General features: G+C 43.0%; 1 protein-coding gene and 1 long non-coding RNA gene across 2 annotated transcripts in view; one reads left to right on the top strand and one right to left on the bottom strand.

Annotated features, from left to right (window-relative positions):
• The window catches only part of LOC144454484 (uncharacterized), a 36,556-nt gene extending 31,375 nt beyond the window's left edge, over window positions 1-5,181 (bottom strand). Inside the window, exons 1-2 of the long non-coding RNA XR_013482911.1 lie at window positions 5,081-5,181; window positions 2,294-2,370 (exon numbers count right to left, since the gene is read on the bottom strand). This is a non-coding gene — a long non-coding RNA (uncharacterized LOC144454484). The remainder of the gene's footprint in view (window positions 1-2,293; window positions 2,371-5,080) is intronic.
• Window positions 1-25,234, top strand: part of CSMD2 (CUB and Sushi multiple domains 2) — a 974,125-nt gene that overhangs the window by 420,970 nt on the left and 527,921 nt on the right.

Below are 25,234 nucleotides of genomic sequence, written 5' to 3'. Positions count from 1 at the left end.
GTTTCTAGAGGCAGGCAGGTAGTAGCCCCCCGGGGTGCCTCACAGCGCTGCTAGTGCAGAACGCCCTGAGGTTCACCTTTTAATACAGTATTTTATAAATGCACAGATTCTTAATGCTGAAATCTCTAGCTCCCCGTGGCCCCTGAGTATTTATGTTTTGTTAAGTTAAGTGACATGTCACAGCAAAGGCTCACTGCCAGGGAATCTATCAGAGAAAGGAAATAGGCTTGACGGAGAATTCTTTGCCTATTGAGCATCCCGTACAAATGAAGCCATCCACCTGCTTCTGTAAATGCTACTTTCACAGTTTGTTTTTTGAATTGTTTTTTTTTCCCCTCTCTGCACATAAATAGGTCCTGGAATTCTAGAATCTCAGAGTTGGGAGGGTCCTGGGGAAAGGGAGGGATGCATCTTGTCTACCCCAGGTAGCCACACCTTAACAAGAGCCCTCTCCTCCACTTCTCAGATAAGCGGATGTCCGCGGAGCTTTGGTTAAAGACCTTTTCCTCCCTACCTCCACCCCCCACCCCCATCCATCCCGCTCAGTAAGAGTAAGAAGCTACCACCCCCAGAAGAAACCTGGTCCCCTTTTGGATGCTTCTATTTGTTACAAGGCCTGAGTTTTATTTAATGGAGTATTTTTCCTAATATCAGGGCTACATCTGCCTCTCTGGATGCTACTCGTTGCTGCTAGTTGTGGCCTGTGATGCCGAACAAGAAAAGGACAGCTCTGTCTTCCACTGGAAAGTCCTTCCAAATAGAGTTCACGGGGAGTATACTGAACCCAGATTTCATCATCAGTAAGATGCCCCAAAGCACGCAGATTATGGCGATGTTATCAGCGACTTGGCAGTCAGTAAAGTAAGACAGAGTGTGCCCTGATCCATGCTGTTTCCTTGCAGTTACGCTATACCTATTCATGAGGAATCAATATTGCTGCTAAAGTGCCATGTCTAAAATGAGACCCATTTTTTAAGAGGTAATAATAATAGCAGGAGGCAGGTAGGTGACTCAGTGGATAGAGCGCTGGGCCTAGAGTCAGGAAGACCTGAGTTCAGATCCGACCTCAGACACTCCTCTGTTTGCCTTACTCCACTGGAAAAGGAAATGGCAAACCATGCCAGTATCTTTGCCAAAAACAACAACAACAACAACAGCAACAACAACAAAAAAAAACCCCACAGATATAGAGTGATATGGTCCAGGGCATCATGAAGAGTCAGACACAACTGAACAACTGAAAATGGCGGGGGGGGGGAGTGGAGAGCAGTTAGGTGGTCCAGTGGATAGCGTGCCACGCCTGCAGTCAAGAAGACCTGAATTCAAATCCAACCTTCCTAGCTCTGTGACCCTAAGCAAGCCACTTAACCCTGTTTGCCTCAGTTTTTTCATCTGTAAAACAAGCTGGAAAAGGAAATGGCAAACCACTCCAACATCTTTGCCAAGGAAATCCCAAAAGGGGACATGACAAGTAGGACCCAGTGAAAACGACTAAACAACAAGTACAAGCTAATAGCTAACATTTATAATGTACTTTAGAGTTTGCAAAGCCCTTTACAAGTATTATCTCACTTGATCCTTACAACAACCCTGGCAGGTGGGTGCTATTATTATCGTCATTTTACAGAGGAGGAAACTGAGTTTAAGTGACTTGCTGAGGGTCATACAGCTAATAAGTAACTAAAGCTGGATTTGAATCCAGGTCTTCCTGATGCCAAATTTAGTCCTCTATCCACTGGCAAAGTTGCAGTCATACTTTCACAAGGGATGGGAGTAGGCATGGGTAGAGTTACAATTTTCAGATATAGCTCTAAGTCCACATAGTTTGTTCTAGAGTGTCATAGTTTTAAAGCTGGAGGGGCAGCCAGGTGAAGCAGTGGAAAAAGCACCAGCCCTAGAGTCAAGAGGACCCGAGTTCAAATTTGGCCTCAGACATATAACGCTTACTAGCTGTGTGATTCTGGGCAAGTCTCTTAACCCCAATTGCTTCACAAAAAAAAAAAAAAGATTTAAAGCTGGAAGGGGCCTTAGGGCTCATTTAGACCAATCCATTCATTTATACTTGAGTCCCTCAGAGATACCCAACTTCACATAGGTGACCTAGGTCATGCTGACTTTACAAGACTCAGTTTGCTCTTCTTTGTATTAACATTGTTGAAGTCATCATGTCTACTATGTTCTTGGGTATGCCTTCTTCATTTTGCATGTTCCCCTACATTTCTATATCCATCATTTTCATATCAATCATAAGCTCTTATACCTGTAGCAGAGCAGAGGCAGTACTTTAACCTACCTCCTTTGATTCCAGCTCCACAGTTCTTTTCACTACTTCACATTATCTGGCTCCCATTCTAGAACATACATGTATACCTGTAAAAATAATAATACAAGGTCATGCGTATCAGGTTATGAGACAGACAAGGTTGTAGCAAATGGAATTTTGGCTTTGGGTTAAAATTCTGCCTCTGATACTTGCTGTATGACTTTCAGGAAATCACTTAATCTCTCTGAGCCTCAGTTTCCTAATTTGTAGAATGAGGGCATTGTACTAAATGTGCGTTGTGCTCAAGTCCCTGTCAGCTCTAAATCTCCAGTGATGATGATGGTTCTACCCTAAGACATACGAGGAAGGGGAGATTACCTTAGGCTGGGACCATCATGAAAAGCATCATGGAGAAGTGGGGCATCATCCACGTCTTGAAGAATGGATAGAATTCATCAAGGCAGAAAAGAGTAGGGTAGCATTTTTAGCAGGAGGAATTCATAAACAAAGACAGGGAGACAGCTGTCTGTATTAGGGAAGAGTGAGGAGACCAGTCTGGTTGAAGGCTTCTACAGCCTGGACGACTATTGCTAATGGAGAAGCTATTAACAGAAGATTTTGAAACAAAGAGCAGTATAAGGGGCCCTTAACCTCCCCTCCTTGGTTTTATTCAATGAAACATGATTAGATTTCATATGCTGTTTCCTCACTAATCTGATTTTCCACATTAATATGATTAATTCTATTTGCTAGTTGATTGAGGGCATTTTCATGAATATTCAAGATATTTTAAGGCTTGAGTATTCTCCCTTGGCTCAGGGGATGCAGTCATCATTTTTTTTAAAAAATCATCTCTTTATCCTACTGTGCCCCCTCTCTTTTGCTTTCTTGCCTTAGTGACTCCCCTCCTCTTCTCAGCCTCTCAGGTTTCTCCCAAGAAGAGATAATCCAACCCAGGGACAACAGGGCCTCTTTAGATGTGGGCAATGGAGAGGACGAAGCAGCAGGAGGGCTGACCAGGGACAGGGCAGGAGGACACTGCGAGGGCCTCCCCAGCAATAGGGCTGCCCAGCCTGCTTAGCTGGAGTTCAGAGCAGAAATGATGCAAGTGCCCATGCAGTTGTTCTCACAAGCAGTCTTCCAGAGCTCCAAAACCCAAAGGCTAGATTGCAGAATGCATTCCAAACCTGCTGAGATGTCCTATATGGCAGTCCCTATATGGAGCTGGGTAGACAAGAAGAGATGACCTCTGGCAGGCCAAGGTTGTAGCAGGCTCTAACAGAGCAGAAAAGGTACTGGTGATTCCAGGCAACGTGCATTCCTTTGGTTGCCCTCTCCTCACTAGTTTATAAGCTCCTTGAGGCCAGGGCATATGTTATTTTTCATCCTTGTGTCCCTAGCACCAAATATGTATTTAATCAATAAGTTATTCAGTCAACAAAAATCCATTAAGTGCTTAAAATGCACCAGACACTTTGCCAAATGTGGGGTATACAAAGAAAGGGAAGAGGAGATGACTTGAATTAAATTGAATTTGCCTCTACTCCCTGCTGCCTGAACCAGAGCCCAAAGCAAAGCAGAGACTATGTTGATGGAGCAAAAAGGGAAGTTAGTTTCAGGTGGAGAATAGGGCTGAAAATATTGGAAAACTTAGTCCTCCCCATTAATTTACAGAAGAGGAAACTGAGACCCAGAGAAAAGTTGTTTTCCAAGGTCAAATGGCATAGCCAGGAGGAGAATCTAATCCCCTAAGGGACTAAAGCAGGTTCTTTCTCATATAATAGTTGTAGGATCTAGTTTTCATGGGAAAACTTAGGGAGGCACTGTAGTGCTATGGAAAGAGTATTGGTCTTGGAGTCAAAAGACATGGATTTGTTTGTTGGCTCGACCACTTACTAGTTTGTGTGGTCTTGGTGAGGGAGCCTTGGTTAATACACCTGTAACATGAAGGGTTTTGGCCCCACCATCTCTAACATAGTGTGATCTTATGAATCGCTGATATCCCCACTCTCACCACTTTGTCTATCACTTTGGGAGTGCCAGACCTCACCTGAGGGTTGATTTATGGATCATGTTTATGCTTTTTCAACTGCTGGCGTGCAAAAGGCAAGTCAGTGATGGCCTTGAGGCCTTCCTGAAGCACAAATGCCTTTCCTATCCAAATAGCGATAGTTAGTTTGTGGATGGGGAGAGTGCTGTAGCAGCCAGGGCCAGCTGGGATTGTGGGAGCAGGCCTTAGGACAGCTGGCACTGCCTCCCAGCAATGGTGTCTTGTTGATCAAGTTTTCCTCTCTAAGGAGACAAACCTAAGGAGTGATATTTCCTGGCTGGGAAAAGATGGAGGCACAGCTGGAAAGCACTTGGCCAGACAGTGAATACAGTTAAATCCTTTCTCCTTCATGAGGGTTAGGGACACATTGCCCCCACGATCAGGAAAATCTGAGTAAAATTTTCTGACCCTCCCTTCGTACCAGAGAAGAAGTCTGAATTTTTTTTCTTTTTCTTTTATGGGGTGTTTACAGTACTTCATTGTAAAATCTGAGTTAAGTATTTGGCCATAGGCTCTATGTCATCTGTGGCCTTTGCGTGTCAGCTGTGGCTTTGGCAAAACTCCCAAAAATTCCCATTTAATTTCTCATGCCGACCTGTGACATATCAAAACCACAATGGGGAAAGTTGTGATGTAGAAGGGATAACTGTACTTGTGAATAATACCTAAGCTCTTCAGCCTAAATGGGACCACCAGAGATCTTCTGGTTCAACTCTCTACCTCTTGACAAGCCTGTTGCTGAGCACCCAAGGGAGATGAGTTCTTACCTATTCTTATAGATGGAAAGATTTCTTCAGAAAGCCATTTCAGGATCAATCCATCAATCAAGGAGCAATTATCAGCAGCTAGGTGGCACAGTGGATATATTCTGGACCTGGAGTTAGGAAGACTTGAGTTCAAATGTGACTTCAAACATGTGATATCCCTATGACCCTGGGTAAGTCACTTAACCTCTGTCTGCCTCAGTTTCCTCATCTGTAAGATGGGGATAATAATAGTACTTACCTCCCAGGGTTGTTGTGAGAATAAAATGAGATTGTATTTGTAAAGCACTTTGTAAGCCTTAGTACTGGATAAATGCTAGTTACTATTATTTATTAAGTACTTATTATGTGCCAGGCACTGTGAATGCCAACATAAAAGAAAGGTCATTCTTGCCCTCAAGGCACTTAAAATCTACTGAGAAACGTTCATAGATGAGTGAACACACAGGATACAGCCAAAATACACTCAAAATGATTGGAGAGAAGGTCACTAGTGACTGGAGAAGTCAAGAAGGGCCAATTAAAGTAGCATTTAAGCTGGATCTAAGATCTGTATTATGAAGGGCTTCTGCTGCATATGGATAATGGAAGCTTTTTATATCATCTATTCAAGGATAACCTTTGTATTTTAAAAGGAAAACCTCTCTAACCAAGCAAGGTCCTTGGAATCCATGGTAACTTCCCCCTCCTTCCCCTCCTTCTCATCATCCCAGTGTCAAGTGGTGCTTCAGGTTTTGGGTGCTGGAGACTGGGAGGATGAGATATCAACTATTCAGAGCCCCATCTCAATTCACTGTTTTCTGGACATGTGTTTTAAAACAAGTCCCCTTGGGCAAATCGTCTACATCCTGGGTCTCCAGAAACCTCACCAGACTCCTTCTCCTGGTCCTTTAAATTCTTCTCTTTCTATGAATGACATTTGACCCAGCCCAGAGGACTCAGAGAGGAGGCGCTTTCACATGGTGACAAGCAAGCATTTCCCTTTAAATCTTCTTGAGGTCATGGAATGACCAGAATAGAAAAGATCACCTCTCAGGTAGCACTCAGAAGGACTGAGGCAGGGTTGGGATCACACATTAGAGAGAAGAACAGTATAGTGACAGAAATAGGGAGAAAGAGAACCAAGGATAAAACCTTGGGAAACACCAGCCTGAGGGGCTAAAAGGGGACAAAAGGCAGTGAAGGAGCCAGAGAACGAGGGGTTAAGGAGGTGAAAGAATCAAGAAAGTACAGTGTCTCAGAAGCCAAAGGAAGAGGGATATCCAGAAAGAGAGGCCAATGGTCAGTGGCAATTCAAGAAGTGTGAGGTCTGAAAATGGCCATAGGATTTGGTCACTGGGAGTGACCAGTGACCTTTGAGAGAGCACTTTCAGATGGGGAAGCGGGGGAGTCATTTAAGCATAAAGATGAGATAATGCCCTGGGGTTCAGTCTCTTCCTTTCTAGCTTTTTGAAAAGGTTGGTGTTTTCCTGCCCAGGGAAGGAGACTTCCCCTGACAAATAGGCTGCAAATTAAGAGAGCATGGGCATTTCTATCCTTGAGCAAAAACCTTTCAGCTGAAATGAAAAATTCCTCAGCAGCTACTGTTGACTTATTCCAGATCTGAGCTATTATTTCTTTAAAAGGAATAAATTGTAATAAAGAGCTTCCTATTAGGGTCTATCCAACACTGTACAGCTCTGAGCAATGGCTTGGGGACCTGGTGAATCATGGTAGGAACTCCCCTTCTTCCTCCCCCACCCCCGCCCCCGTCTCCATAGAGGAAATAGCAAGAGTAGAAGAAGGTGGGGGAAAAATCGCCAAGATGAAGATGAAACGGGTTGTGCCTTGAAGCCTTTCCAGGGAAACTGCTAGACACGGGGGTGGGGAACCAACGGCCTCAAACTGGATTCAGTCAAAGGGCTGCACTTGAGGACCTAGAGGGTCACATGTGACCCCAAGGTTCCCCCCTCCAGAGTTTCCTGAGAGACCAAGCCCCAATCTATCACTATATTCTCTCTTTTCACAACCTAGAGCCCTCCTTTGGTGGTAACAAGGACCACATGGGAAAGGCCAGTGTGAATCACGCATGGAAGCATGTGATAGGACATCCTGAAGGAGTGGTCCATAAGGCAGCTAAAGCTTGAGAGCCATCTTTGGGGTGAATGAGAATCAAGGATAAGATCTTGGGAAATGCCAGCTTGAGGGAGGTAAGAAGTACTTTCCCGGCAAATTGGAGCCCTTATGTGGCACAGTGGATCGAGTGCTGGACTCCGAGTGAAAAAGACCTGAGGTCAAACTCTGCCTTAGACATGATCTGTGTGACTCCGGGTAAGTCACTTAATGTCTTTGTGTCTCAGTTTCCTCATCTGTTAAAATGGAGATAATAATAGCTCTAGGTCCCAGGGTTGTTGTGAGGATAAAATGAGATAACACTTGTAAAGTGCTCCACAAACCTTAAAGTACTACCTAATTACCAGATGTTCCTCTCATCATGGCAGCATGGGTCACAAAGGCCAAATGTCTCAGCCTCAGAGTTCTTGCTAACAGACCTCAGTCCCATTCTCTGCCACAGTAGCCTCAGACTTGTCTGAGTGGCCCATCCACCTTCTGCAGGAGGCCCCTCTCGGTACCTCACTCCTGCCCCAAACAGGGCCTTCCCTCTGAAATGACACATATATCTCTTGTTATTTACATGTTGTCTTCCCCATTCCAGTAGAAGGTCCTTGAGGATGGGCGCCATGTTTTTGCCTTTCTTTCTATGCCCAACCTACAAAGTACATGGTGTCTGGCATATAGGAAGCCCCTTGATAAATGCTTGTTGACTGACTGACTGATCTCATTCAACTTCTTTATTTTGCAGATGGAGAAATTAGAGGCTATAGTGATGAAGGGACTAGCCCAAGGTCACACAGGTAGTGACCATAAGATGCAGAAAGGAAAGCAGGAAATACCACAATAGTTCTGCCATTGATTTTTTGCTTCTTGTTAACAACTAGGGTTACCACCAAACCAGATTTAACTAGTAGAGTTGGTACGCTATCCAAAAAGCTGGTCACATCTTTCTGAAGCGAAGCATGAAACAGTAGAAGCAACCCAAATTTGGAGTCAGAGGACTTGGTTTGGGATCCCAGACCTGTTAATATAGTCTGTGTGACCTTGGGCTACTCCCTTAACCTGTTTAGGCCTCACACTCCTCAGCTATAAAATCTAGAGGATTGGACTAGATGACCCTTGAGGTCACTTTCAGCTCTAACTCTATGATTCTGTGATGAATTGTGTCATAGCCCCCTGGGTTCCTGGTTCTGTTTAGTGTGGTTTTCCTTTTAATTTTGGATTGCAGAGCTCAGATGGGCCAAGTGTTGATGCAGAATTCCTGCCATCAGCTGGGGGGACAAAGCAGTGAATTTCAGCCCTTCTGCCTTTTCTAGAGCCTGGATGGTTTTCGTTTTTTTCTCGTGGGTGTGCAGGCAGGTGCTGAGCTCTGAAAGATGTCACTGCCGGAGAGGAGAGTGTCACAACAGAGCAGAGAGACAAAAACATTGTCTGACTTTGGATTAGAGACTGTGTGGGTCGGGTAGGCTTTTTTTTTTAAGTGTCTAGGGCAGGGATGAGAAGAGGATTCCTGTCTGCTTTGGTATCAGGATAGCCATCTTACTGACTTCCTCATGGTTTCATAGTGTTCTGAGGGAAAAGTCTGCGCCAAACTCATCTCTTTGATGTTTCTGATCTGTGGCCAAGCCCCTGGGCTATGGTGCCTCATACTGTTTAGTGACTCTGGTCAGACTAGAATAATAACTGATATCTCCAGAGCCCTTTAAAGTCTGTGAAATATTTTCCATACATTATCTCAATTGAGCCCTATAACAATCCTGTAAGAGGGAGGTGCTATAGATATTATTAATCCCTGGGACAGCTGAAGAAACTGAAGGTCAGAGTGGCCACACTGCTAGTAAATGTTAGATGGAGAATTTGAAACCAGTTCATCCAAACTCCAAATGCAGCACTTGAGTCACTGTATCATCCTGCCTACCTTAGAAAAGGAGCAGAAAAGCTCAGTGATGCTGATGTTATACCAAGAGAGTAGCAGGAAAGCCAAACAGTAGGCTTTCATTTCCTCCAAGGAAATGAAGTAGAAAAATGAAGTAGGAGGAGGAGAGATTTTTTTTTCAGTGCAAAAACTGGCTGCTTCATCATCATCATCATCATCATCATCATCATCATCATCATCATCATCATCACAGCTGACATTTATATTGCATCTACTATGTGCCAGGCACTTTGCTAAGCACTTTACCAATATTATCTCATTTTATCCTTGCAATGAATCTGTGAGGTAACTGAGATTATTATCTTCATTTTACAGATGAGGAAACTGAGACAAACAGAGCTTAGGTGACTTGCCCAGGGTCACACAACTAGTAAATATCTGGGGATTTGACCTCAGATCTTTCTGGCTGTAGGCTCAGCTCTATTCACTGCACCTTCTAGCTGCCTCAGTAGCAGAATCAGAATTTTAACCCAGGTGCTTTTTTATTTCAGAGCCAATGTTTCTCCATTAGATCATATAAGTAGATATATACATGCTGTGGGATACTAGAAGAGGCACTCAAAGAAAGTTGCAAAACAAAGGCCCAGAGGACATTGAAAATTGGAAGCAACAGGCTTCTGAGTTGGCTTAGCTGTAAGCCTGCCTGGAGGCACAGGGATGGATGAGATCCCTCCTCACCAAGCACAGGAGTCTGAAGGGGCTTTCTTGGTCAAGAAAGCAGCCAAAAAGAGCATGAAAATGACCCTTCAATTCTAAACTTCAATCTCCTTTACTAGTCCATGACTCACTTGTTAATGATGTGACTATTGAGAAGATGTGATATGTCCCCCAAGGGATAGGCATTTCCAGTTTCTTCCACCCACAATGTTGATTACAATGAGTTGTTAGTTTCATCATGCTGGATGAACACAACACACAGGTGTTAATGTGGAATCTTGCCTTGAGAATCTTTGACGATGAGTTCCATCTGAGTGCCAGCCCATTCAAAACCTGATTCAGGATAGAGCCCAGGGTCAAGCCCTTCTACACAATGTTCCTTTGGCAACTCCAAACTGGGAGTAGAATGGAGGAGGGAGTGATCAGGAAAACATCATAAAGGAAGAGATGCTAGAGCTGACCATGAAAAGATAGATTTAGGGCAGCTAGGTAGCACAGTGGATAGAGCATCAGCCCTGGAGTCAGGAGGACCTGAGTTCAAATCCGGCCTCAGACACTTATTAGCTGTGTGACCCTGGGCAAGTCACCTAACCCTGATTGCCTCAAAAGAAGAAGAAAAGAAAGATGGATTTGTTTGGATAAGTGTAGGGCAATGAAGCCATTCTCAATGAAGGAACTAAAATGTATGAAAACACGGTAGAATTTCCGCACTGTTGCATGTACCCAAAGGACTAATTAACAGATCTTTGCTCATGTTGTTCTCATTCTCTCTCTCTCTCTCTCTCTCTCTCTCTCTCTCTCTCTCTCTCTCTCTCTCTCTCTCTCTCTCTCTCTCTCTCTATCTCAATCTCACACACACACACATAAACACAATACATACACAGACACACACACACACACACACCCTTTTCTCCTTCACTTATCCAAATCCTACACAAAACCCTCCTCAAATCCTACCTCCTCCATGAAGCCTTCTGTGACTATTGCAGATTTACAGACATCCTTTCCAACGTACTTCTGGTTTATGCTGTAAAATTTAGCACCTACATTATTATACACTGACTTATATCCTCAGTTATCTTTTCATACAACTAGGTCTTGTCTCTCTCAACTGGATTGCAAACTCCATTGAGGCAGAGACACTGCATTGTTGTCAGGATATCGGGATACATGAGGCTCCCATGGGGAGGGAGAAGTGCCCGGGCATGGTCATCATCATCATCATCATCAATCATCATCATCATCATCATCATCATCATGGGGAGATTCTCTTCTCAGCTCTCACCACTGCAGAACAGCCGAGGAGAGGAGTGATTGGTCACAATTCTGCAGTAGTATTTAGGGGTATCGGGAAGGAGGAAAAATGTCACCATATGGCAGACGTAGGTTGGAGACCAGTGAGTGCAGAGTGCCAGGGCAGTAGACCAGCCTTTTAGAGGCCAGGGTCCCCTTTTAACATGAAAAATTCCCTCACATTAGCAGATATACTATTATGATTCATTGCTAGAGAAAGTATATGCTAACAACAGGGTATTATGAATTCAGTCAACCTTTAAAATGAATCTGTGTTTTTATTAATCACAACAACATCTACATATATTTGAAAAATGATATACAGAGAGTTGAGATTATTTATTCAATCTACAGAAGGCATTTTTGTTTATTTATCATACTGAGTCACGCTGCATATTTTGTTGGTACCAAATAAAGATCAAAAGTCAATGCTTGGTACATATGCAGACCCTCTTTATACCCCTTAAATAACTGAAGCTGTGAAGGTCCCTGAGCCCAGGGAATCCCGTACTAGTGTTTGGCAGGAAGGACATTGCTGGTGGCTAGTGACTGAAAAAGCATCATTTTATGCTAAGAACTATTCTCAGCACCTGAGATACAGATAGGAAAAACAAGGTGGTTTCTATCCTCAAGAAGCTGCCACTCTAATTGGAAGAGATAGTGCAGAGAAGAGAATTCAGCTGGATAGAGAATCCCAGAAATCCTAAGGTTCCATAGAGGAGACTAGAAAAGCTAAGGTCCTTAGAGCACATTAATAGGTCAGGTGGCAGTGCCCTTAGGAGTCTGAAAGGGGGTAATAGAAAGGCAGATGGTAAAGTCTGGAGTATCTTAGGATTCAGGATATGGTGGTCCTCCATCCCATAGGAGGTATTATACTTGGTAAATTCTAGCTCACTGAGGGGTATAAGCGGTCATATCACTCATCCCATTAGCATTGGGAAACTTGGGAGGTCAAGGTAGATGGAAAGAGAAGATAAGGGGGAAGGACACCCTTGCTATTATCTGTCCTGCTTGACCATAATATGGTGTCTAAGTGATACAGAAAGAGTGGAGGGAGAGGTGAAGGGAAAGGAAGAAAGAAAGGCCTACCCACTCTTATATGGCCTGAGAAGAAACTGTAGGTACAGAAAAGGAGCAAGAGTGTCATGGAGACATAGTGGTGGCAGTTTAATAAATGGATTCCCAAAGACACATGAATGAATAGCTGAGTAGGTGTTTCTTAAGGCATGCAAGTTTGTGTGGTATCAGGGGCCTTCAGTGCCTAACATGAAAGGTGCAGAATCTCAGTGCAGGATGGAATCTTAGAGGCCTTCTAGTCCACCCATCCCTGAGAATGAATCCCCTTCACAACATCACCAGTAAATGTCCATACTGTCTTTACTTGAACACTTGTTGTTTGTCCTTCATTTGAGGATGTCATGTCGCATAAGAAGTCCAGTGGCAGGACAAAAGTCCAGAAGTGCAGTGGGTGACCTTGGCATCTTCCATGTCTGACTAATCTCCAAGCACTCTAAAGCATCTGCCTCAGCCACCTTCATGGCCTTTGGAACAAATTGTTCTCATCTTCCCATTCTGCTGGGGGAGGTCTTCACATGCTTGGGATAGCTATCACCCTAACTCATCAAATGAGTTTGAGGCCTGTTGGGTTACCTTCAACCTAGTTTAGCCAAATTGCTGAGGTTTACTGGGATGAGGCAGCTGCTCACGCTACAGCTTCTTGGAGCCACAGGTGAGAGAGTTGGAGGAAGGTAGAGACCACAGGTGGATGAGCAGCCCAGAAAAGGGCCCAGAAAGCCCCCACACTAAAGGTGCTAGTGTTCCTGAACACCTCCTACACAGGAAACCACCTCCCCAGGCAACTCATTCCACCTTTGGACAGCACCAATTGTTAAAAAGTTTTTCAAATAAGTTACAAAGCACTTTGAAAACCTTAACATGCTATGTAAATGCTAGTTATCATCATGGACTGTCGTGTTTTCTAGGATCCTAGTCATCCCGGTTGTCCTTCTTCCTCTGGGCACTCTCCAAGGTGTCAGCGTCCTGAGAGAAAGACTTCGTAAACAGCATCATTACAGCCTCTGCCCCAAGATCTCCAAATAAACGCCTTTGGGCGGCCAACACCTCCGCAAACTAGGTACCAAAACCTAGGTAACCAGTTGTTTGGTCAGTCCTTGTAGTTTAATTTGACAGTCCTCGTCCGGCCGAAGGAGGTCGCGGATCATTTTATATGGCACATACCTAAACCTCCAAACCTGCATGACAGAGACAGGGTTGAGTTGAGAACAAACGCACAGAGTGTGGAGGCTGTGAGTTTGCAAGTAAGAAAGTGCCAGTATAGAAGAGGGAAAAGTGAGGGAAAAGAGATAAATCTGCCTTCAACCAGTCAATGTTCTAGGGAATTAGAGTTGTAAAGAAGAAAATGAGGCTAAGCATTCATGAGCCCAGTCATTAGAAGGTCATGACACAGGACCACGGGGTTAGCACTGAAAGAGACATTCGTGGTCTGCCCTGCCATCTTATCTCTCCCTCTTAGCTTCCTTGGCTTCTTTCAAGACCCAGCTCAAAATCTGCTTTCTGTAGGAAGATTTTTCTGGTCTCCCCACACCCCCCTCCACCAACCTCCAGCTCCTAATACCTTCCTCTTTCAGATTTCTTTTATCTATTCTGTATATATCTTCTAGGTACATGTTATCTCCCATATTGGAATATGAGCTCCTTGAAGGCAGGGATGGTGTTTCAGCCTTCTTCTCTATCCTGCATACTTAGCACAATGCCAGGCACATGATAAGGACTTAATAAATGCTTCCTGACTTATTGATGTAATAATGCTAAAAAATAGTAGCTAGCATTTAAATAGCACTTTAAGGTTTGCAAAGGGCTTTACGAAGATTATATCATTTCATCCTAATAACCCTGGGAAGTAGGTGCTACTATTACCCCCATTTTATAATTAAGGAAACTGAGGCAGACAGTAGTTAAGTGACTTGCCCAAGGCCACACAGAAAGTAAATGTTTAAGGCCGAGTAAATATCTAGTAAATGTTCCAGGTTCAGCACTGTAGTTACTATGTCATCAAACTGCCTCTTTGTTTTACAGATGAGGAAATTAGAGCCTAGAGAGAGGTTTGGTGACTAGCTCAAAGTCACACAGAGTCAGTGTCAGAGTAAACCCCGGGTCCTGTGACTCTGTACACACCACTCACATTAGCTCCATGGCCCTGCCTTACATCAGAGGGCAGATATCTCTCCAGGCGCGACCCTTCCCACTAGGATAGTCCCACGCTCTGTCCCCAACACGAGGCAGCCAGGAGTGGGAGGCCAGAGCTGTGGTTTGTAGGCGATTGTTTACCTTCATTAAACTCTGTTAACAGCATAAGTTGTGTTTGCTGGAGTGTGTAAATAATTCAACAGGGAAAAAACACAGTGGTAGCCTGTGTGGTAAGAACAAACATCTCAACTTCATTCACTTCCTTCATTACCTAAGTGCTTTGGCCAGACAGAGCCTAGGGAAGAGTTGCCAGCTATCTGGGGGCTCCCCTGCATCCTACCCCCTCCTCCACTCCTATCTCCTTCCCCTGCCTGGCAGGCTTCATTTTTTCTGTGATAAAATAATCTGATTGAGTTTCTCTGCCCTGAAAGCTTGCATCTGAGGTTCCTGAGAAAAGAAAATATAGTCACAGACAAAATTAATTGTATTAATTACCATAATGCACCAATGCTTGCATCAGCCTTTAAATTTGTTTCTTTTTCCCAGGGAAAACATCCCATTTGAGACTGTGACTTCAAAAGCTGTGCAAAATCTCACTGCGACATTGGGGGTGTATTGTTTAGGAAAGGCTGCTGAGGTCCTGACTTATCCACTGGGGTATGACAGACCCTAGACCACACTGGAATTATAGAATATCAAAGTGGAATTATAGAATGTCAAAACTTGGAAGGGACCTCAGGGACCATCTAGTCCAATTCCTTCCTTTTATAGATAGAAAACAGGGACCAGGAGGTTGAATGATTTGCCCAAGGTCACACAACTAGTAAGTGTGAGAGCCAGGATTCAGTCTAAAATCTTCAAGAGCTGTGGCCACTTGTGATACACAGAGGGCTTCCAGTGGGCAAGTAGCCATAGGGCTGGATTTGCTTTACGCTTCATCCCGGGCAAATGTCCTATTGTAGAGTCTCTGCCCTTCCTACCTTCCAACCCACTGCCCCACCTTCCGCACCAGCAGTTGAGGTGTGGGTGTGTGTAACTCCTGGTGAGGAACTTAATGCAGGCAGATCAGTAGCTTTTCTACAACTTGGTCCTGGAGAGTTACCATGGGCACTGAGAACTTTGGGTCACACAGCCAACGTCAGAACTTGAACCCAGGTCTGCCTGACTTTGAGGCCAGCTCTTTCCACAATGCCAAGCTGCCTCCTGGTATATACTTAGAAGATGCAAATTCACCTGGATTTTATCCTACAGGAACATAAATAGGAGGTAGATAAAAGCATTTGGAAGGAAAAGATTATTTTGTGGATTACCTGCTGTTCTGGATTATTCCTAAGATTCTACTGCATTGTAGCTCCTCTCTCTCCCTTATGCAGCGTGTCCTCCATCACTGAGGAGAGCATCAGGATTTCCTTTCTCTTTTCTCTTGGGGTCACAGCACAGACAGGGTCTTTGCCCTGTGTTGGCCCCTCTGAGGTTTTTACTGTTTACAATGGGTCATACCCACCCAAGAGATAAATGCGCAGCTCTTTTCAGCTCCACTGAGTTCAATTCAACAGTAGAATGTAAACTCTTTGTAGGCAGGGACTGTTTTATTTATTTGTCTTTGTGTCCTTGAGGCCTAACAAATACTTTGCATGTAATAGGTGCTTACTAAATGCTTATTAGGTTGAATTGGATTTATTGGATGCCTACTGTGTTCAACCCTTTGGTCTGAGTGGATACCAAGTTTTAAGTGTCAGCATTGTGAGGTGGCAGCTAGGTGGCACAGTGGATAAAGTGCCAGGCCTGGAGTCAAGGAGACTCATTTTCTTGAGTTCAAATCCAGCCCCAACATTTGCTAACTGTGTGATCCTGGGCAAGTCACTTAACCATTTTTGCCTCAGTTTCCTCATCTGTGAAATAAACTGGAGAAGGAAATGGCAAACCACCCCAGTATCTTTACTAAGAAAACCCTAAATAGGTTCACGAAGAATTGGACATGACTGAAAAATGACTGAAAAAAGCATTGTGACAGTCCTGTGAGCAGTCATATCCTGCGTGGCACTGCCTAGAGAATAGCAAACAGGTGCAAGGAAGCTGGCAGATAGGAAGTACCCCTGTGTGGGTGTGACACCTAGAGGGGACAATAATTATACACAAGATTTATAAAGGGACATTCAGCAGGAAGAAGCTGCTGCTGAATAGATTGGCCAACTGCAACTCTGCCAAGAAAGACTACAGACCAACTTAATTGGTAAGACAGTGAGAGAGAGACACACAGAGAGAGACAGACAGAGACAGAGACAGAGAGAGACAGAGACAGACACACAGAGAGAGACACAGAGAGAGACAGAGACAGAGGGAGACAGAGACAGAGAGGAGAGAGAGACACAGAGACAGACAGAAATAGAGACAGAGACAGACAGAGACAGAGAGAGAGACAGAGAGGAGAGAGACACAGAGAGAGAGCAAGAGGAGTGGTCTCAAGCTGGAAGCTCACAGTGGCAACACTGGAAGGTAGGACTTTGAGCTAAAAGACATTTCAAAGATCATCTTGTTCAACCCCTTCTTTTTACAGAATAGGAAACTGAGGCCCAGAGAAGTTAAATGTTACTTTCCCAAAGTCATACAATGATTCAATAATAATAATAACTGACATTGATGTGATCATTTCCTGTTTGACAAGTACTTTGCACACATCATAATCTCATTTATGCCTCTCAACCACGCTTTGAAGCAGGTACATCAAGTATTATGATCCCCATTTTACAGGTGAGGAAACTAAGGCTCTGAAAAGTCGAATGATTTGCCCATGATCACATAGATAGGATGCATTAGTAGTGAAATTCAACCCTCAGTCTTCCTGAGTCCTAGTTGAGCACTCTGTATCCACTATGTCAGTAACAGAGAGGGGATTTGACCTTAGGTCTTCTGATTCCAAAACCAATGATCTTTCTAGCCATGACCCCAAGCAGAGGCCTGTGTCCCCACCTGGCTGTGTGAAAAATTGTTATGGATTTGACCCACCAAGGACTGAGAAAGAGGAGGTCACAGAGAAGTGGAACAGTTAGTGAAGGCTTTTTAGAATGAGATAGGGCTCAAGTTGAGGCAATTATTCTCTTAGCCTTGAGCAGGGGCCATGATTACAATATCTTTACCCACTTGGTTGGTTTCATATAACCTCTGTAATTTGGGTGGGAAGCACCAAAGCAAACTCTGGACCTCTTTTCCAGCATAAGGTGCATCAGTGGTGCAATGAGAGATCTGAACTCCATGCCTTCTAAGGTCTCTTCCAGTTCTAAATATAATTTAAAGTTACTACACTATGAACTTTGACAATGTCCAGGCTGAAGAGTAGGAGATGGAAGAGCAGGAAGGGATGGGGACATACTACAAGAAAGCTCACAACTGGAATGGAAATACTCCATTGCTCACTTTAATTAGAGATACTGATTTCCCAGAAGTCCCGTTAGGTGTTCTCCTTCCCTAATTGCCTGAGCCATGTGACTTTTAATCAGAAAATTCTTGACACCCTCTTCTACTCACACTAACCTGTTCCAGTTCTGGGGCAAGCCCATGCACCATGCCATCAGGCATTCCTTCCTCTCATTCCTTTATGCTTAGGTTTGAACCAGGAGTATTTCACCCTTGAAATGCAGGTCTGTCTTTCACTTAGTTGTGGAGCAAGAAGGGGAGGGGAGAGTTGAGGAGCTTAGTGCTGTAAAGTGGAAGAAGTTCTCTCATTAAACTGAGTCAGGAATCCATGGAAGAGACAGAGGTTCATAATTAGACTTGCTCTTCAAGTGAGTTCATCAGAGATCTGATCCTGTATGATGTCTGCAATCACTGGTGCTGCTCTCAGTAAATGTGGGCTAATGGAGTCCAAAGGGACAGAGTGATTGATTGTTCATGGGCTCAGGGTCCTACAGTGCTTGCCAGCCACCAATTAATTTTTGGCTTATGTTCTTTGGGGCAAGTTTCTCCATTTTCCTCAAATGACCCGAATGAATTTTATTTAAAAAAAAAAAAAGAAAACTGGGGTATTCCAGGAGCTTCCTCCCTATTCTCAATGAAAATGTGACCAGATTCAGTAAACATAACTTTTGTGTGAGCCAAGCATGTAGTGGTGCCATTTTCCTGTTTTCCCTTTTGTGCTCCTATACTTGTCTATTTCAGTGATTTCTAGAGAGGAATAAGTCCAATTTTGCCAAAACTTAGTTTTTCAGTCAATGCCCATTACTCCATCCATGTACATTATAATCCTGTCAAGCTGTCCTTTCTGTTTTTCAAACGTGATGCTTTATCTCCAGCACCTATGCCTTTGTATTGGCTGTCTTCTATGTCTGGAATGTTCTCTCCCTTCACCTTCATATCTCAGGATTCCTATTTTCCTTGAAGGCTCCCATCTCAAGCACCACTTTATGTATGAAACTTTCCTGATCCCCCAGCTGCCACTACTGTTATTTCTCTAATGTCACCTTATGCCTGTTTTGTATCTATTTTTTGGGGGGCCGGATCTGAGATTGCATTGGTATAGGGAACTCCCAGGTGGGGATACTCCTTCTACCAATGCAGGTCAGCAGTTTCCATGTACTCTAAAGTCTTAGAGAGAGGCCAAGAGACTCAAGATGCAGAATAAGACAATTTTGACACACAGCCAGTGTAAGAATGAGTTTTGCTTGACTATGCATATTTGTTACAAGGACTTGGCTTTTCTCTCTCTCTTTTTTTCAGTTGGGGGGGATGGGTAGGGACAGGGTAGAGAAAGAGGAGGAGGAAGAGGGAGGAGGAGCAGGAGGAGGAGAAGGAGAAGAGAAAGAAGAAGAAGAAGAGGAAGAAGAAGAAGAGGAAGAAGAAGAAGAAGAAGAAGGAGGAGGAGGAGGAGGAGGAGGAGGAGACGACAACGACAACGGCTATCAAGGCATCTTTTTAAAAAAAAGTTCACAGATGACAAGAGGAAGTTCAGAAAGAACCACAGATCAGCTTTGAAAACTATAGGTTGGGGGGCAGCTAGATGGTGCAGTGGATAGAGCACCAGCCCTGAAGTCAGGAGGACCTGAGTTTAAATCCAGTCTCAGACCAAACACTTGACACTTACTAGCTGTGTGACCCTGGCCAAGTCACTTAACCCCAATTACCTAAAAACAAACAAAAAAACCCCTATAGGTTGAATTTATTATAAACTCAAAACCAAGAGTAAGTTGTATATAATAGAGAGCTGCAGTTTCTTGTACAATTCTCTTTTTCATTTCTACTGTGTATATAGAGTTGCTCATTTATTTGAAGTTCGTCAAATTCAGTATAGAACAAATGAATGACTAGACAGACAGACAGATAGATCTCATATATCTATTATTTTCTTTATGTACCCACCTAAGTTCATGTTGTCTCTCCTAGCCTCATTTATACCTTGTAAATCAAACCAGGGCTTGATTTATTGTTTTGTTGATTTCTAGACTTATGAAAATGGAGGAAATGTTAATAATTCAGACCAACTTAAAGATGTGTCATGCTTACTTTTTTTTTTTCCGGAGAGCCAGTTTTTAAACCTTTTTCCAGCACACTTTTGATAGATTCCTCTTCAAATATAGGTTGGGCTGGATGAATTCTGAGGCCTCTTCTAAGACAAAGAGTTTATGATTCTATATAATAATAGCTCGTATGCATGCCCACTTCGGTTGTCTAACTTTGGCTTATGGGGATACATGGATAGATATCTCTGGAATATTGCACATCTTTTGCCAAGGAAGATTCTGATTCTTGCCTGGAGGAGAATGGGAGAAAGGGCCACAAAACTGGCTACTCTGTTCTCCTCCTGCAGGGAGTAGCAGGTTAAAATTATATCTCTCCATCCCCCCAACATATTTACATTCTAGAATAATGATTTTTAGGTCCAAAAGCCAGGAAGCAGGTAGTTATCCCTTAACAGGAGAGGGTTAACCAAGCTAACACCTACAAGCTTGACTCTATCCCTTAGTTACTCCAAAAAACATCGAACATGGTGAGTAAGGAATAAACCTATTTACTCAAGCACATAGCAAATGGAATTTGGAATTCTACAGTTTAGAATATGCAAAGAAATACGTGAGTATGAATGAGTTCTTTAGATGGGAGCAAGTTTAGATCTCTCTTAACCAAGAGACAGGCCCTAGTCTTACCCAATGGGGATATTTCCCATTGTCTCTAGGAAGCAAGCTAGAAATCAGGGACATGTTGAAAACCCAGCTTTCCCTAGATATCTGCTAAAGAATTTTTCTTTCTCTTCCTTGGAGTCAGTCCTAAAGAGAGTATAAAACCACATGTGTATCTTTTTCAAAATAGGAGTAAAGAATGTCTTTCTTCTCCAAAGTTTTCACAATAATTCCATACCTCATGCAGTCACACAGGTTCATATCCTCATTCTTTCCACTAATAGGCAGAATCTTATGCAAAATGCTCCAGGGTTGAAACCTAGGTTACATGCAAAAAGCATTTTGTCTCTACAGAGACCTTTCACAAGCATAATTTCTTTTGATCCTCACAACCCACCCGTGAGATAGGGAGGTCAAGTATTATTTCCATTTTACAGAAAAGAAAACTAAACCCCAGCAATCAAAAGTGACTGGTTCCTAGGCACAAAGCTAATAAATGTTAAGGCTGGAATTCAGACTCAGGCCTTTAGTTATCACAGAGAGGCAGGGCAGTTGAGTTAGGAAGCTAGGAAGGCAGCAGCTACAGCCAGTAGTTCAATTGGCAGCACCAGTTTCTCATCCACTCTGTGTTTGTGTATTATAAACAGCTAAAAAGCAAGTGGAGCCAGAGACCTTTAGCTGATTTTATCAATTGGTCCTTTATAATTCAGGGGCAAAGATAGTCATCTTAGAAGAGGGGGGGAAAGCAAGCAAAAATGAGAGAGAGCTAGGCAAAACATCTTCATGCCAGAGGTCTATGACTAGGGGCCACAGCTCTCCCTAGGAGCTTTCTCTATGTGTCTCTGTGTTCCCCTGTGCTGAGTATATCCTTTAGATACAGAGAACATCACCTAAGGCAAGGCTTCTTAACCTATTTTTATGTCATGGACTTTGTTGGTCTGGTGAAGCCTATGGTCTTTCCTCAGAATGATGCTTTTAAATACATAAAATACATGCAATTACAAAGGAAACCAGAGATACTGAAATCATTTTCAGCAAAGGAGGAGAGGGAGGGGAAGGAGAAGGAGAAAGAAAAAGAGAAGGAGGAGAGGGAGTAAAAGGAAAAGGAGGAAAAGAGGAAGATGGAGAAGGCAGACAGGGAAGAGGAAGAGGAGAGGAAGAAAGAGGAGAAGAAAGAGAAGAAGGAAAAGAAGGTGGTATTACAGATTCTAGATTAATAACCCCTTACTTAAGGGCCAAATACTAATTACTCTTTCCCCTCCAAGGTCTGCTTAGGTCATCCTTGAAAAGACCTTCTGAACCCTGATATATCTGTTTCAAAGCCCCTGAGATCTTTGTAGTAAGAGGCTCTGGGGCACTTACAACTTTTAACTCCAAGTCAATGACCTTTCCACAATGATTTTCTAAGACTTGAGGTAGTAGGATTAATTGAGAACTGACCTCAGAGCTAAGAACATTTGAGTCCAACCCCTGCCTCTAACATATACTGATTGTGTCACTCTGGGCAAGTCACATAACCTCTGTGTCCTAAACAACTCTGCATGACTCTAAATTGCTGATCAGGTGTGGACTTGAATTGCTAGAGGGAGTTTGCTCTTGCTGGAGTTCCATATGCCAGTGAAATCTCAAGTCGTCTTTATCTCTCTCTTTCAGCCCCATAAGCTTTTGCATAGAACAAAATGAGGAAAGCACCACCTAAATCCAGAAGGGTCTATGCTGGAAGAAAGACCAGAACCTTTCTCCCTAATGTTGCTCACATAACCCACCACATGGTCCAATGTCCAGGAAGGAGCCTTTTCTCCCTCCTCCTCACTCCCACAGCTCCTCCCACTGTTCCTTGCGGTGTTAGGAAGAGAATTCGATTAAAACATAAAAGTACATTGTGGAACAGAGTCCACGTTTGAAATGGAAATATCTCACTACAGAGAAAGTCATTGCCTTGAAAGAGAAAGCAAACTCTGCTCATCGGTTTTTAATTCTATCATCAGTCTGCTGGTAGGAATATCGCGGCCCTCCTAAAATGTTCAGCACTTAACCAGGCGCAAAAATCACACTTAAAATGTAGGCTTCACCTTCTCCTTTTAAACTAAATGGGCATGTTTTTAGTATGTAGCCTTAGAAATAGGTCCCTTTAGAAGGCATGACTAAATACCACATTTGAGCAGGATTTTTCACATAATCATAAAATTTTTATAGCAGGCTCTTCTCTTCGTGTAGACTGGTAAATTCCAAAGAGTCAGAGCCTCCAAGCTAAAAATGTGAAATATTTCATGTATGAGACTGTATATATGTGTATGTGTATATATATGCATATATATGCACATATTTATTTATATGCATATATATGTGTGTATAATAAATGCTTAAGATGTAGATCCTGGATAGAACTATCAAACAGATAACTGAGATTGGTGGGAATGTACTAGACTACAGGTAAGGATGAGCCCACATCCCAGTTCTGTCATTGCCCTGCTTTGTGAAATCAGGCAAGTAACTTGCTTCTCTGGGCCTCAGCTGGCCTCTAGTCTGAAGTCATTACAGTGAAGCAATGTATTCCTTTTAACATCTCACAGATATTATGACCATAGGGAAAGTCACTGAAATGTATACATCTGCATATATTATTTCAGATTCAAAAGAGGAAAGAAAATGGTAACAGCTTAAACCCTGTGATTATCTGCCACCAGCACTAACACAGCTGCCTCTCATTTGTGATAATCAGGAGGAGAGTGTGCTACCATAGTGTACAGTAGCACTTCATCCAGAAGAATGGGGAGGCAGAACTAGAATGGTAGTAATATAAGAATATTCTATCGATCACAATGGGGAAGGCAGGCTATCAAGGTAGTAATGTATGTTCTACCAAGCATAATGGAGGCAGGACTAGCAGGGTAACAATGGAAGAGGGTTTGTTCTGTGAAGCACGATGGAGAGATGGTCTGGCAGGGTAGTAATGGAGGAGAGTTCCATCAAGCATGGTGGAATGATGGGACAAGCTCTCTGGCTTAAAAGGCAGTAGATTCTTTGGTCATTTGAGCAAAGAAAATTACCTCATGTCTTTTTTTTTTTTCCAAATTCCATATTCATGATTTTATTTTATTGGCCTTCACCCTTCTGGTAGTCATGGCCCACAGGATTACAGGGGAATGTGTTCAAAATGTCATGTGGTAACTCAGCAAACTGTATTCCCCATTTGAACATGCCCGACAGAGGGAGAAATTTCCCTCAAACTCATTAGTGGCTTAGTTCAATATTGGCCTCATGTAGTCACTATGATGAATGTTCAACCCATCTTACAATAATGCTGAAATATTCATTTTTCCAGTGGCCTTGTGTCAGTCAATAAGCATTTATTAAGTGTTTACCGCGTTCCAGAAATTGTGCTAGGTGCTAGAACTATTAAGAAAGCCAAAAGAAAGGCAAAAACAGTCCCTACCCCAACGAGCTCACATTCTAGTGGGAGATAAAACATTAAAACAACTAAGATACAACCAAGATACCTACGAGACAACTTAGAGGTAATCTTAGAAGGAAAGACTGGAAAAAGCTTCTTGCAGAAGATGTGATTTTAGCTGAGACTTGAAGGAATCCAGGGAAGCCAGGAGGTAGAGATGAAGAGGGAGCACATTCTAAGTATGGAGGATGGCTGGTATAAAGTGTACTTTGTGACTTTTTGATGCTCCTCTATAGCCCTGTTTTTCACTTTTTAAAAAATTCTCCTAGCTGCTTCCTTGCAGTTTTGATCTCAATCTTAAATTTTGATCTCAATATTAATTTCTGTCCTCTGGATATCATCTGCTGATCTGACACACTTTGACCTGCTACTGTAATACTTGGACATGCTCTTTGTTTCTGGCCTAGTGAACACAATTTTGCTCATTGTTGCTATCCTTTCTTATAAGCTTGCTGTTCCTACTAATTGTATATTCAGTTATTTTTTGTCATTCTCTAGGAAGAATATACATAGATCATGCCCAGGCCTCATCTATCTTACAAGTGTCGAGTATCTGTCTGGCTAAATGTTAGCCTACTTCCAGAGCTCTGTTGCTCCTCTCCTGACCTAATGGATGACTGTTTGCCTGGAACCACAGGCTATTCCACAGGCCATGCCCTTGAGTCTAACCAGTAGGGCAGTAATAAGAGTGACATAAAATATAATTATAGGATCCTAGATTTAGAAAGGAACCCTAGATGTTTCAAGGTCTAATTCCCCTACCCAGTGTTGGATCTGCAATTCACAGCATGAACGAATGATTTAAAAAAAATAGCATATGTCAATCAATTAATGAACATTTACTAAGCACCCTACTATATGCCAGACACTGTGTTAGGTTCTGTAATTACAAGTACAAAGAATGAAGCAATCCTTACTCACAAAGGGCTTACTACGTGGCAAGCACTGTGCTAAGTTCTGAGGCTATAAATAGAAAAATAAAATAGGTCCTGCTTTTAAGCAGCTCACACTCTAATGGCAGGATTATAATACATGTTTGAAGGCCAGCTCTAAAATGGTTGGAAAAGTATAGAGGTCCTCAGTGAGTGTTACATAAATGTGAATGATTTTTGCAATTACAGAGGCCTGTGACATACCACCAGATATATCTAGATTTACATCGATACTTTGAGGAGACACTGTTTGGCCAGATTGGCATCAACTCTAGTTAAAAGTTCTATTGTCCATCCCCCACATTTCTCCATCTTCTCTGCAAGGACCCCTCAAGAAGCTTTGCCAAATGCCTTGCCAAACTTTAGATATGTTATATCCTTGCTATTACCCTGATCTATCAGTCTTGTATTCTATCAAAAAAGGAAATGAGGTTAATCTGGCATAGCTCTTTAGTGACCCCCACACAAGGTCCT

Source organism: Phascolarctos cinereus, unplaced genomic scaffold, assembly GCF_003287225.1.
Source record: "Phascolarctos cinereus isolate Bilbo 61053 unplaced genomic scaffold, phaCin_HiC Scaffold_726;HRSCAF=1367, whole genome shotgun sequence".
Lineage (NCBI taxonomy): Eukaryota > Metazoa > Chordata > Mammalia > Diprotodontia > Phascolarctidae > Phascolarctos > Phascolarctos cinereus.
Note: the sequence above shows the minus strand (reverse complement) of the source record. Positions and strands in the feature narration are given on the sequence as shown.